The sequence below is a fragment of the Heterocephalus glaber genome, unplaced genomic scaffold (assembly GCF_053883595.1).
Source record: "Heterocephalus glaber isolate CG9 unplaced genomic scaffold, H.glaber_assembly_v1.0 deba00001773, whole genome shotgun sequence".
Taxonomy (NCBI): Eukaryota; Metazoa; Chordata; class Mammalia; order Rodentia; family Bathyergidae; genus Heterocephalus; species Heterocephalus glaber.
The window spans coordinates 7,066,473-7,080,140 of record NW_028258463.1 but is presented as its reverse complement, the minus strand read 5'-3'; the positions used below and the strand labels follow the sequence as shown (position 1 = coordinate 7,080,140).

General features: G+C 47.1%; 1 protein-coding gene across 2 annotated transcripts in view; it reads right to left on the bottom strand.

Annotated features, from left to right (window-relative positions):
* Positions 1–13,668, bottom strand: part of Fam117a (family with sequence similarity 117 member A) — a 44,381-nt gene that overhangs the window by 29,934 nt on the left and 779 nt on the right. The window lies entirely within an intron of this gene.

The following is a 13,668-nucleotide window of genomic DNA, read 5'->3' as shown; positions in this document are numbered from 1 at the left end:
CCAAGAAATTATCAATGAGTCCAGGGGAGGATAAATGGGTGTGCACAGCACTCACAACTTTTCTGGATGTATAAAAAATTTTCCAAAATAAAGTTATGAGGAAAAAGAAAATAACGCTGGCTTAATCCAAGAAGATAGAAATTCAATATACTGTGAAGTAAAACCTAACCCCTGTAGCATTTCAACCATGGCCAGTAATGGTCAAATTCATCTGGGTCCCTGCTCTTGACTAATTAGGGACAGGAGAAGGTGGGCAAGAAGAAATGGAATCATGAATGGAACTTCATCTGAGGCAAAGAATGGAAACTTGCAAGAAGATATAATTCATACAAGGCAGGCCAGGTGTGGTGATGCATGGCTGCAATTCCAACCCTAGGCAGGCTGAGGCAGGAGGATTGCCACAAGTTCCAGGCCAGCCTGGGCTACATAGCAAGTTTAAAAGCCAGCCTGAACTACATAGCAAGACCTTGTCTCAAAAAAAGAAAAAGAAGGCAGAATAAAGACACGAAGTGAAGGAAGACATTAAGAAGTATCCTGTCGGGCTGGGGATTTAGCTCAGTGCTTCTGGTGCCTGCCTCACAAGCACAAGTTCCTGAGTTCGATCCCCAGTACCAAAAAAAAAAAAGAAGTATCCTGTCATCCTAGGAACAAGACTAGGACTGTAGCCAGAATTAAGAGGCTCCTTGGAGTCCAGAAACATGGATGTAACTGGATATAGCCTCAGAATACCCAGCCTACTGACCCTGAGTATCCATTTGTCCTTATTGTTCTTCAAAAGGAAACTTGTGAGACTGAGAGATCCCAGGGAAGAGGGGTAAACATGGCTAGAGGGATGGTCGCTAGATCCCAGGAGGCAAGCAAAGTGAATTTGAATCTATCAGTAGTCTTCTACGTGTGTGAAAAATTGACAGTAACAAGGCCTGTAATAGGAGTCAGTCTAGCCAAATAAAGGAAGAACTTCCTCATCAGAAATGAATGAAATTGTAGAGTCTACCCATAAGCAGCATCAGGAAGAGGGAATTACAGGTCCCCTGTTGTCCACTCAATCCTGCAGGCAGGAGGTCCCACCGAATGAGTCTGAGACTCCTTGGGGCCTCGAGTTCCCCAACTATTAAAGGGTAAGGGCCAGGGATTTAGCTTAGTGGTTTCGCCGCCTGCTGAGCAAGCACAAGGACCCAAGTTCGATCCCCAGTACGAAAAAAAAAATAAAAATAAAAATCCCAGAGCCCAGGCTATTATCTAGAGCAAGATAAGTTAAGGTGAAAGAGGAAAAAGGCACAAAGTCAAGGGAGATTTGTCATACCTATACTGCTCAGACAGCTGTGTTGTGAGCTCCAAGGAGGCTCCCACTTCCTTCCCCAAGTAGCATATAAATAGTGCTCAATTTACCTGTGGCTAGCCACAAGCAGGAGGTCACGTGATTGGGCAGAACCCAAGCAGAACTCAGAGCTGCCCACTTGCTACACCTCACTAAGTTGGACCCTGCCAGGATCCTCTGCTCTTAACCTTGACTTTGATTCATTCTGCTCTGGGCTGGGGGTTGGGAGCAGTGATAAGGAACAGCTGCTCCATTAGGTTCCTGGGGGCCGGAAAGGTCATAGTCATAGAATCTCCTCTCCGTGTGGGGTCTACGATCTTATTAGGGCTATTCTTCTCAACCCTCATGTCCTTGAAAACACATGTGAACCACCTTGCTCCACTTGCCAATCTGAGCTCTATTCTGTGTCCCCACCTTCAAAGGGGAGATAATTAAAAGACCACAACAACCCACCCAGTGAGTCCCTACCTGGGCCCTAAACTTCCGGAATGGACCTCACATCAGTGACAAATTCCCATGTTGGGTCTCGGCTGTGGAAAAACCCCAAAAGGGGCTGGGTGACACTCCCGGATGGAGCCTGCTGAAACACTGGCCTTCGAAGGTTATGCAGTGCCTCCGGGGTAAACCAGCCTGACAAGCAAGGAAGAGCCTGGAGGGTCTCACTTTGGGAAGATTTTCCTGCCTGCCACAGATGCTAGACACTGCTCCACATGTGCTTCCGGGGGCAGAGGAGGGCATGGCAACATCACATGTCACTGGAAGGTGACACCATTATCCCCACATAGTGGCTCTGGATTGATTCTGAAATTGGGGTTTGCTTCGTGGTAATGTTACCTTTCCTAAGTCAGGTAAAAAAAAGGCTTATTCTCCTGAAGCAAAAGAACTTGATCCAGGGACACAGCGTAGGACATGAAATTACCAAGGTGTCTGGGCGGGGCTTGTAACTCAGTGGTTCAAACACCTGCCTAACATGAGCAGGGCCTTGGGTTCAATCCCCATTACTGCCAAAAACTAAAAACAAACCAAAACAGTATGTCTCACCCAAGCCCCTAAGAACTAGAAGGCAAAGGCTCAGCTGCCACAGTCCACCCCAGGTGACAGCAGTGCTGCTGACACTGCAGCTCATCACAGGCATCTAAGCTTCCCATGCTCCTAGGAAACTGGGGGCAGGCTTTCTCACCCTCCACCACCTTGCCCTGATTCTAGTTATTATCCACCCATCACTTAGTTTGAGAGAGGACAGAGCCAGAACAGCAGAGGACGGAATATCAGAGCATCCTGGGGACACTTTATATAATTTGATGACCACCCAAGGACAAATAATCTAAGTGAATAAGCCAAGGCAGTAGTAGAGTGAATGCTCACAAATCTATTTCATATAACTAACTGGCTGGGGCCACGGAAAAAAATCCTTTGAGGACAACTTAACTAGTCAGATTAATCAAGTCTAGGGCAGCAGCAGGGAGGCAGTTCAGATAGAAGACACACACGAAAGCTAAAGCATTTCAGAGAACCATTCCTTCTACGTTAAGTCACTTACCCCGACTCTGGCAGCTTGGGGAAAAATACCAGGAAGCAAAAAGACAGGAAAGGGCCGGGATTTAGCTCAGTGGTGCTGCGCCTGCCTCACAAGCTCAAGGCCCAGAGTTTGACCTCTGGGACCAAAAAAAAAAAAAAAAATGACAAGAAAGATTCAAGAACCTTCAAGGAGCACAGACAAGGCCTAACATGTGGTTTGCTGTGAGAAGAAACGGGCAGGGTCTGATCCCCAACTCTGTCTGCCTAGCAGTGATCCCCAGATCCAGCTCTTCTCGGGCCTCGTGGTTAAGCGAAGGTTATCACTGGCTAAAGGAGGCCGCGTCCACGTGTATGAAGATGTAACAGTGGCCCTTGGTGTGATGTGCTGCACTAAGCCACACATACCCCTGGCCCAAGGCCCGAGAAGCCCAAGGCAGTGGCCACACCCACCAACTGGTTCCCAGTGAAGGAAAGCTGTGCGCCTGGGCCTTAACCTGGTATCACCTTCTAAACTGAATTCAAATACCCCTCTCTCCCACCTTCTACTATATAAATGGAAAGTAGTATTAGTCCCTGGTGCAGAAGAGCCTTCTGATTTTGTGTACTGACAAATGAAGAGTTATGTGAGGCACCCAGTGAGAGCAGGGGGTAGGGTGGTTCTCCCTGGAAGGTACCTCTGTCCCCAGCACGGTCACACATGTTCCAGCACCACCGGGACAATGTGGACCATGGGCTGGGCGTGCACCTGCAGCAGCAGGTGCCCAGTCAGCTCTCAGAATGTGACGCCAGTCCCGTCCAGCCTGACAAGGACAAGCTGCAGTGTCCTGAGAGGTGGCCTGCCATAGGCTCCATACCTAGGCCCAAATCCTGCCTCCCTCCAGTGTGCTATGTGAACTCACATGGGTCCGTGTAACCTCACTGGGTGCCAGCTGCTCAGTCTGTTAAATGGGGAATAACAGATGTTACCAGGATAGAGAAGAAAATCTCCATTCTAAAGAGCCCCAGATACACTCAAATTAGTCTGGCATATATTTATTTGTTAAAGATTTAATTTGGAAAAGATTTCAAGTGTATAGATAAAAGACTAAGAATACTATACAGAACACCCATGCAATTTTTACCTACATTTGCCTCACTTGCTTTACTGCTGGCTTTCATATGCATTTTTCCATAGACATGCTCACACATTCTCCCACATTCACACTTGACACCCACTCGTATACACAGACACACACACACACATACACAGACACACACTGTCCTTTGTGGGGTTTGGTGTGCTGTCCTGTTTGAAAAACAACAGGGAACTATGCAGAGGAGGATGGGAGGCTAAAGATGAAGAGAAAGCAAAGGAGACTTGCTGCTTGCTGATGATCCCCAGCTCTGCTCCCTCCCTGCCTACCATGAAAACAGCAAGCACAGAAGTGCTCTGCTTTCGAAGTGAACTAGTACAGAGACAGGGCCCAGAAAAACCTACAGAAAAGTTAGTAAGGTTGCTGATTACAATTTTTTTTTTTTTGTAATAATGAAACCCACAAAAAAAACAACAACAACAAGGCACGTATATGAACCACAGAAACAGCTTTATTATACAGTATTTGTTATATGGAGATTTTAGTTCATGAAGCGGGAGGTAACTGAGAAAGAAAGGTTCAGAATTCCTTGCAAGCTGGGGGTAGGATGGGGGGGTGGTACACACCTGTAATCCCAGCACTCTGGGAAGCTAAGGCAGTAGGTTCCAAGTTCGAGCCCAGCCCTAGGCAACTTAGCAAGACCCTGTCTCAAAAATTAAAAATTTTTTTAAAAGACTGGGGATGTAACTCAGTAGGAAGGCTTTGGATTCAATCCCCAGTACCAAAAAAAAAAAAAAATCTATACAAAATCTGATTGGGGATAAAAGCTGCCCACGACCCCTCCAGAGGTTTACATACCTCTAAGAAGGTCAAGTGATTCTCCAGATGCCAAGCCCCGGGTTGGAGCTTTCTCCCAGAGCTCCAGCCCCTGCTGTTCCCCTTACTGGGCATGCTTATATGTCATAGGACTCCTTCCCCACTTTATCTAGGGCCAGAAGGGGGAGGCGAGCTCAGGCGGATCACGTGCCCCAGGATTCTTTACCACCTGCGTGGGGACGGGGGGGATGCACCAGGGGTTTCCCTACATGGAGGACTAGACGGTCATCATGGCACAATGCCACCCACACCACCCACATCCTTTCCCAGGTGCCTTTAGGGTTTCTCATTTTTGCAAATAAGAAAGACACCCTCTCCTACAGGCTCCATCTTAGCACGTGGCCCTTGACCAAGCCCAGCTCCGCAACCCGACCCCACAGAGGCAGGAACACCTGTCTCCCTTCTGAGCCCTATCTGTCCCTGGTTACCTACTCATTCCACAAGGAAACTGCATGTCTCAAACCAGCCAGAAACACCAGAAAAGCCACCACCGTATCACACATACAGTAACGCAGTCACCATCTTCTTCTAATTTCTCCCCCTATCTATAGCTTACAGGGAAAGTACAGGTGTAGAAAGCTCAAGGTATGGGCGGTCACTTAGGGTGCTGGACGAACAGACTTCCCTGCAACCCGTTTTCCAATTCACTTTCACTGAGTTTAAGCGATGAGTCTGGTCTCCTGGAATACAGGTACACAAGCGGAAGGGGACAAAGGCTGAGGCTGGAGGTGTGTGGCAGGCAGGAAGCAGGAGTGCCAGCCTTGAATGACACTTTTAAGAGACTTCTCATACCTAGTGGAAGGAGCCCTTGCTTAATAAAGCAAAAGGAGGGCCGGGGATATAGCTCAGCGGTTTTGCCGCTTGCCTTGGAACCACAAGGACCTGAGTTTGATCCCTGGTACCAAAAAAAAAAAAAAAAAAAGCAAAAGACCTCTATCAGTCATGGGTCATGGGTAAGTTACTTCCTTTCGGGGCCTCAGTTTCTTTATCTGCAGAAATGGAAATGCCCCCTGCACCTGCGGGACAGTTGTGAGGACAAATAAGAAACATTTGAGAATGGATTATAAGCAGTGAGAGCTAAACAAAAGCTATCTTTAGTTTCCATTTCACTGAAAAATACAAATGAATGTTGGGCCCTTCCAGAGTTGGGATTCACATTCTTTCTATGGAAGCAGCTGTTCTGGTTTTCTGCTGGGAACACAGGACTACCCAGGATTAGGGTTCCCCTGAGAAAGTGCCCAGGTGCTCCTCTGGGCGCTAAGACATGCAGCCCCAAAGGTGGCTTCACCGCCTTCCTCTCCCCACTATCACAACCCAGACTCCTCCATATCTCCTGCGAAAGCCCTCCAGCTGCATCCCCTCTATCATGCCACATGCTAGCCACACCCACCCTACTCCCAGCTTGCTTGTGTCATATCTGATGGGCTGGAGTTAAACAGACAATCCCCAAATGGGGCCTGGTGCAGGTTTCTGCCAGCCTGCAGCTGTGGGGCCAGGAATGCATGTATTATCAGGGGTGGTTCTCATGAGGCTGCGTGGGCGACCGACAGGCACCAAGCACAGGAGGAGAGAGAGGAGGAGGAGGAAGAAGAAAGCTGCCTACCCCCCAATCACATGTGCACTCCATTTGAAGTTACACCCAGCTGGGTGGGTTTATAACCACTTGGACTAAGCCACCAGACCCATGGTGGCCACCTCTAGGGCAGAGGAACACAGACTGAGGATGACAGCGCGTGTCCAGGGGATGGAGAACGACAACCAGCACCTCTTCCCTGCATTTCTCAAGGAGGAGGAACAACACCCGAGGGCCTACAGGAAATTCTGCTCCCCGGCCCAGAAAGTCACTGATTTAGACTTTGTTATCCTGCTATAACACTCCCAAGAAGTGGGGACAAATCAACTGGGAATGAAGACACCCAGCATTCATTTCGGTCTCCCTGGCCCACCATCCATATCCACTTCTAAGCCTAACACCAGGTGGTCTGGCTCTTTAACAAAATCCTACAAATCGGCTGCTTCAACCTGGTAACTGCCCAAGCTCATCCTCTGGCTGTGTCTTGGGAACAGAAGCTCCAAGCCTAGCAATGACATCCATGGAAATGCCACGTCTTTGCCACCATCTGGGCTTCAAGCCCAGTGACCAGGATGAATAGGAGACCAGTGATTTAAAGAGAGAAAACACTTGGAGGGGGTGGGGTTCCCTGTAAGTAGCTGAAGAGAGGTATTATAGAGGGAAACCATGTGTGGAGACCAGAAATGGGAAAGATCCTTACAAGACAGCCTAGGGGACGTGTGGCTCCCTGCTCCCTCCCCACTGCCTTTCCAGCAACTCAATCCAGCACGTATTTATTGAGCATGACACTCCCCATCTGCCCTGTCCCTCCCTCTGCAAAAACACTCAAATCTGTTCAAGCTGCAGAGTGAGTTCTATTGCACTTGAACTTGAAACTTGAGGTGCCTACCTCTTAAAAAGGCAGGCACACAATTTTCCAGGTTTGAGAAAATTAAGGAACACAGCTGACCAGACAAGAGTAACACAATGTCATTTTTTTTTTTTTTGCACTGCTGGGGATTAAACCCTGAGCCTTGCACATGCTAAGCACATCCTCTCCACTGCGTTACATCCCCAACCCCAACAATGTCACTCTTAGAAGAGAGTAGAAACTTAATCTTAGGAGAATACACTAGCAGTTTTTGAGTACTTTTTTTTTTGGTATCGGGGATCGAACTCGGGTCCTTGCACTTTCGAGGCAGGCGGCGGAACCACTGAGCTAAATCCCCAGCTACACTAGGAGTTTTTAAAAGCCAACTCCAAACCTCCTAGTAGCTCCCTAATTAACTTTACCGCACACTGAATATTCCTTCATTCTACACCTTCTCCAGCTTGAACTCCTATTTTATTCATTTGCAGATGTGTCCAAGCTGTTTTAGAGTTGCATATGTAACCCTACCTTTGGCTCTTACGGATGAGGTGTTACCTATACCTCATTATTCTCCGGCAGGTCTTCATTTAGGATGGGACAATAAGGGAGGGATTCAAGTGCCAGAGCTGGTGGTAGATCAGGCTGTCTGTGGTGTAAGAGGCACAGCTCCTCTGAAATTCGCAGGATAGGAGCTCAAGGCCAGAGAGAAGGCACCCTAAATTTACAACGGTGCTCTGCCAAATACTGCCCATTGTCTAAGAAGCTCTGTTCAGGTGGCTCTAAGAGAATACTCCTTAACTTCCAATCCCCAGCCAACTGCTTCAGAGAAACCAGAGCCCTCAGAGGAGTCTTCCCAGCCCTCCAACCTCTCCCTTTTATTAGGGAGCCAGAAGCTCAAATTGCTAATGTGCAGGCAGGGCTGAGGCCAAGGCGCCCCATCCACCCTCGGTGTCAGCTGTTGGAGGTCATGAGCAAACCCACAGGCCTGTGTGCCTGAACAGGGCCAGGTAAGTGTCTACACATGGCCTGGACGTCAGTTCCACAGCCCCTGGGGCGCGACTTGAAGTTTTCCTATTATGAAATACATCGATAGCATTCTTTTAAGTTCATTAAAGCTGCCCTTGATTGGCCATGGTGCTCCCACACAGTAAACTTAACTGAGGCTTATTCGGGCCAGCAGATAAGCATTTAAATGACTCCAGAGCTCCGCATTCAGCTGTGTCATGACCCTGGGGGGAGAGCAAAGTGCCAGAAAACCAGGAGGTCTGGTGGGCACCATGAGCTGGAGTCGCAGCCAGCTGTAGAAGGCCTCCCAGCACACAGCTGTGCCCAGGAAGGACAGCCCCTTCCCAAGCTCCCCGGCGGCGGTGGAACTGGAGCACAGATAATCTATGAATTTCAAATAGCATCCCGAGCTCTTTCCTCTCTGAGATCAGAATTTGTTCTTGACCTAACCATGTGAATAGATGTGGCTAATGTTTGGCTAATTCATACCCTGCAAACCAAATAATAAAACCTGCAACTCAGGCAGCGGGGGAAGCGCAACAAATTTCCCACTCAGCCTTTCTTGGCTTCTACTCACAAGGAAGAGCAACTACCATCTCAGAGGAGGGCAGAGCTCATTCAGCCACAAAGATTGTCCACTCTCACTCCTGTGGATGGACTGGGAAGGGCTCCGCACTGCCTGTGGACCCAGAATCAGCCCAGGTGGGTCCAGTCAGAACACTTGAGCCAATGGCAAACAGCACTTGATGTATGTGACAGTGCCTTTAAGAACTTCCGGAACAGACCTGCCCCCAGAACATATCAATGCCCTGTGAAATCTGCATCCTTTGGCAGAAGAGCTCTACGTGAGAATCATATGAACCTGGAGGAGGACACACTACTTCTATCAGCTCCACTAACATGGAATAGTGGGGCTCTGGGACCCATCACACCTTTGGGGATACATTGAATTCTGCAGAAAATATAAACAAAGCCTTCTCTTGGCTATTAAAGCCCATACCAATTAGCACCATCACTATGAAAATTTTGCTTCAAATTTCCTAGAGATCCAAATCTGGAATCAGAGAAAACAATGTCTTTTCTCCATACTTCATTGATGTTCGGACCCCTCCTCTATTTATCGCAAAGGAATTAAGGTCTTTCAGCTCTACGTTATATAAGGGAAAAACTTACCCTACTGTTTTTTTTTTGGGGTACCTGGGATCGAACTCGGGTCCTTGCGCTTGCACAGCAGGCGGCAAAACCACTGAGCTAAATCCCCGCCCCGCCCCCCACACTGTTTAATTCTCTGCTTTCCACAATACTGAAGAACACATGTACCCACAATCCTTTGGGTAACAAAAGAGACAAAGACAGTTCAGCAACTGTCAAGGATGTCACCAAATGCAATTCAAGGATATCATCCTTGGTGGTAATGTTTAAGAGTCAGATGCTCCTGACGCATATTTTGCTGACCACATGCCTGGTGCTAGCACTGCTGTAAAAGTGACAGTGAGCAGTGTCTAGTGCAGGGTTTTACGATTCCCAAAGAGAAGCTGCCTCAATCACAGTTTGTAGAAGGACAACTGTCGCTCTTAAAGAATATTAACTGCACCCCCAAGCCTCATTCTAGTAAGATGGCTCCTTGGCATAGACAGTTCCAACTCTATTCTCATCCCTAGGCTGTTTCTGTCACCAGGGGCCAGTTCCTCTTGGGATCTTTAATATTCAACCTCCTTCATAGGGCTCCATACCTATCTAAACACCCTTCCCCCAAGAGCTAAGTTTTCAAAGAACTGCAAGGAAAGGAGTTTAATAATTACCAATAGCATTGCTAATAACAATGCTGCCTTATATTCATGAAACAGTCATCCTGGGGAACCTACTTGACATTTGACATAATCTACCTTTCCTATATCCCTGTGGGGAAGCCAGTATTTTAGGGTAACCATGACTACTTTTAGCTGTCAAGGATCTGTCCCGAAAAGTAAAAGGTAATGAGAAAAAATTCAAAACAGGAGATATGCCTGTCATAATTTCCATTAGATTTTGAAATGTGTTCACTAGTCTGAGTTGTTAGGTGGAGAAGAAGGGCAATTAAAGAAAGGGGGGGTGCAAATTTGCCTAACAGTTAAGCTATTACGTAAATTCAAACTAGTGATGTCTACTGAACATGTTACCTGACAACCGTGGGAGTGGGGAGTCACGCCTGCTGATCTTCCACAGGGACTGGAAGCAGATGGTCCCCTTTCCCCTAAAATATGTGTGGGGATATAGGCTTGCTAGTTTTCCCTGCCCTCCTAGGGTTTTCTGAGGAGGTATATATTATACACTAAAACTGACCTTCACATAGGAATAATGATCAGGTATATTATTTAGGGAAAAGGTAGGGAAACTTTCCTGTAATGTACTATACAGTGAATATTTTAGGCTTCGTGCGTAGTCTATCACAACTACTCAACTCTGTCCCAGACAACATGAAGCCAGCCATGGACAATACCTAAAGGAGGAGTGTGGCTGTGTTCCAGTAAAACTTTATTTGTAAAAACAGGCAGAAGGCCCAATATGGCCTACAAGCTATACATGCCAACCCCTGCTTTAAAAAGGTTCTTGTGGGTAGAGGAAGTGCCAAGGCAGCATTTGTCTTCCCAGCCAGCCAGCTAGCCTCAGTGGGGCTGGTCCCCTGGAGGAATATTAGCAATGCTTGATTAAATATTATCTTCATGGGGCTAGCCTAGCATGCCCAAGGTTCTGAGCTTGATCTCCAGCACTGCAAAAGCAAAACAAAACAGGGCCAGGGATTTAGCTCAGTGGTTCCGCTGCCTGCCTCACAAGCGCGAGGACCTAAGTTCGATCCCCAGTACCAAAAACAAAACAAACAAACAAACAAAAACAAACCAAACCAAACCCCTATTTTCTTCATCCTAGGGATATGGAGACTGAGACACTAAACAGAGACTGGATCCCAGAAAATGCCACCTCCTAGTCCTGTTTTGTCCACAATCAGTAGTCCCAGAAGAACACAAAAGTTAGCAGCCTCCCACTGACCTAAGACACAAAAGAGAACTTAATTTAAGGGGCAATTGCAGTAAGAAATTTATCCTGGGTTTCTATTACTCACTAGTGGCTCTTAGCTTTCTTAAGAGTTGACCCTCATTTTTCTCACTGCTTTCTCAGCCTTCCTCACTCCTAGCCCAGGCTCATAAGAATGAAGCCATTCCTCACTTTATGAAGACATCCCTGGTGGATGAATAGCTGCAGAAGGTAAATCCTGCTCTTTACACCATAACCCTTTTTACAAGGTCTCATATATCTTGTGGAGAACACAGTAGGGTGTGTGGTGCAGAAATAACTGCACAGCCCTGAGTGTTACATTATTTGGGGATGGGAAACAGAAACCGTGAAGACACTTAAATCGTTCCTGAAACCCAGTCCCAGCTCACATGCCTTTTAAACAGTTGGGTTTCAGAGTTCTGTTTAGAAAGCTCATTTTAAAAGATGAGAATAAAAATGCAAGAGGAGGCCTTGAAATTCTAAAACCTGCAGTACTGGTTTCAGATCCATCTGGGTTTGCTCTCTGAAGCCTGAAAAGGCAATGGGTTCTGGCCAACAGTGCTCTCAGCCTGGCTCACTGGAGGGAATAACAATATAAGCAGCAGGCAACACCACAAGTGTGCCAGGTACTGTTCTAAGTACTTTCCTAACTCTCTGATCCTTATGATGCAAATATCTGCATTATCCACAGATGAGGAAACTGAGGCACTTAGAAGCGGAGTAACTTCCTCAAAGCCACACTGCTAATAAGTGGCAGAACCTGCATTCAAAACTCACAACATCATCCCCGAAGGGCTCACGATAGCAAGGGGTTTCCCCTCTATCACCTATGTCCTGCTGGCCTAGAGGAATCATCCCTGCTGCTTCCCAAGGGCACAGAATGGAAACAATCTGCACACACAGAAGCTGAAGTCAACATGCAGAAGACCTGATGTATGTGTCCCAAAACCAAAGGCCAGGTACATTCCTCTAATGTTGGCCACAACAAAATACACAGGCTCACGCTACTCTTTCCTTCTTTTTTTTTTTTAACTCTCCTACCTTGGTGCAAATCTACAGATAACCCTACCACCCACTAGGTAAATGCCTTATTAATGATGCTGGGGTTTCCCCTAGGGAGAAATGATCAATCAGCCCAAAACATAAGCAAGAGTCCATTCAATGGTCCTAAGTCATCTGACAAGTTACGCAGGAGTCTAGCTCCCTATGTTTATGCCAGTATCTTATGGCCCCTGAGCCTTATAAAGAGTAAGCCTTGTGAAAAACCTAAGCATCCAAACCTACTTTCTTCCCCTTTGCATAGGGTCCACCAGTGTGCCCTTTTACTTTTAGCTGTTTAGGAGTCAGAAAAGAACTGCTATTAAAATATAATTACTAGTCAATTTCCAGCTACTACACAAGGAGGTTTTTTGTTGACTTCTACTACAAGTGACTTGGACTCTGGTGCTTGTTGTTCTAACTTCCCTTGGTTCCAAGGAAGCCCAAACAAAACCAACAGGTTTGAGGTCTTGTGGTTTCCTTTACAGCTCATGATAGGCATAAGTTTGTGTGGGCATTGCCTCCTTCTACAGCACTGTCTTCTACACATACTCATACTAGTTGTTCACCACCTTGCTACCACATTTGACCAAGTTTGTGTGTTCCGAGATGTGATGCTAATGTATACAGTGAGGTCCAGACACCAGGGGCTTTCTACCTCAGAGACCTGATTAATTCCATTCCTATCTAGTAAGGCACTGTAACAGCTTACTTACCAGAGGGAGATGTGCAGTAACTAAGCTTAGTAAGCACCAAAAACTCCAGAGACTCTGGTTTAGAGAATGTCATTAACTGTTAAGATGGCAGGGACCATGACTTTTGTACATTTAGTACAGGCTCAGGCTTTGGAAGTGTGCAATGATCTCTTTACATCTGGTGTGAATCAAGCACAAGCCTCACTTTCAACTTATTGCCAACCTCTTCGTGCAAGTAGGTTCCTTTCTGGCCTTGAGTGCCTGCATTTTCGGGGGCCGGCAGAGTTTTGAGTATGAACACAAGGTTAAGCTTGCTCGTTCCGAAGTTTCCCCACACCCACATCAAGCTGCTATTAAGACACATATGAGTACCGTACAGAAAGTGGGGTATTTGCCACACTGTCCTTGATTGTAGCCCTCACCCCACTGCCACGTTGGCTGGCAATGCTTATAACAAAACCACCTGGGGTGTGGGGAAGCAGGGGGAGAACTGCTCAGACCCTATCCACATCCATCCACACACACACACACACACACACACACACACACACAGGATGGCTGGAATTGAGACAGCCATATTAAGCAGGTTAGTGATCTGGGAACTTACAACTTCGGGGCCACGTAGAGGAACGTAGGCAATGGGCAGCGGAGGGTCTGCACAGCAGGAAAAGCCGTTAAAACTTATTCCA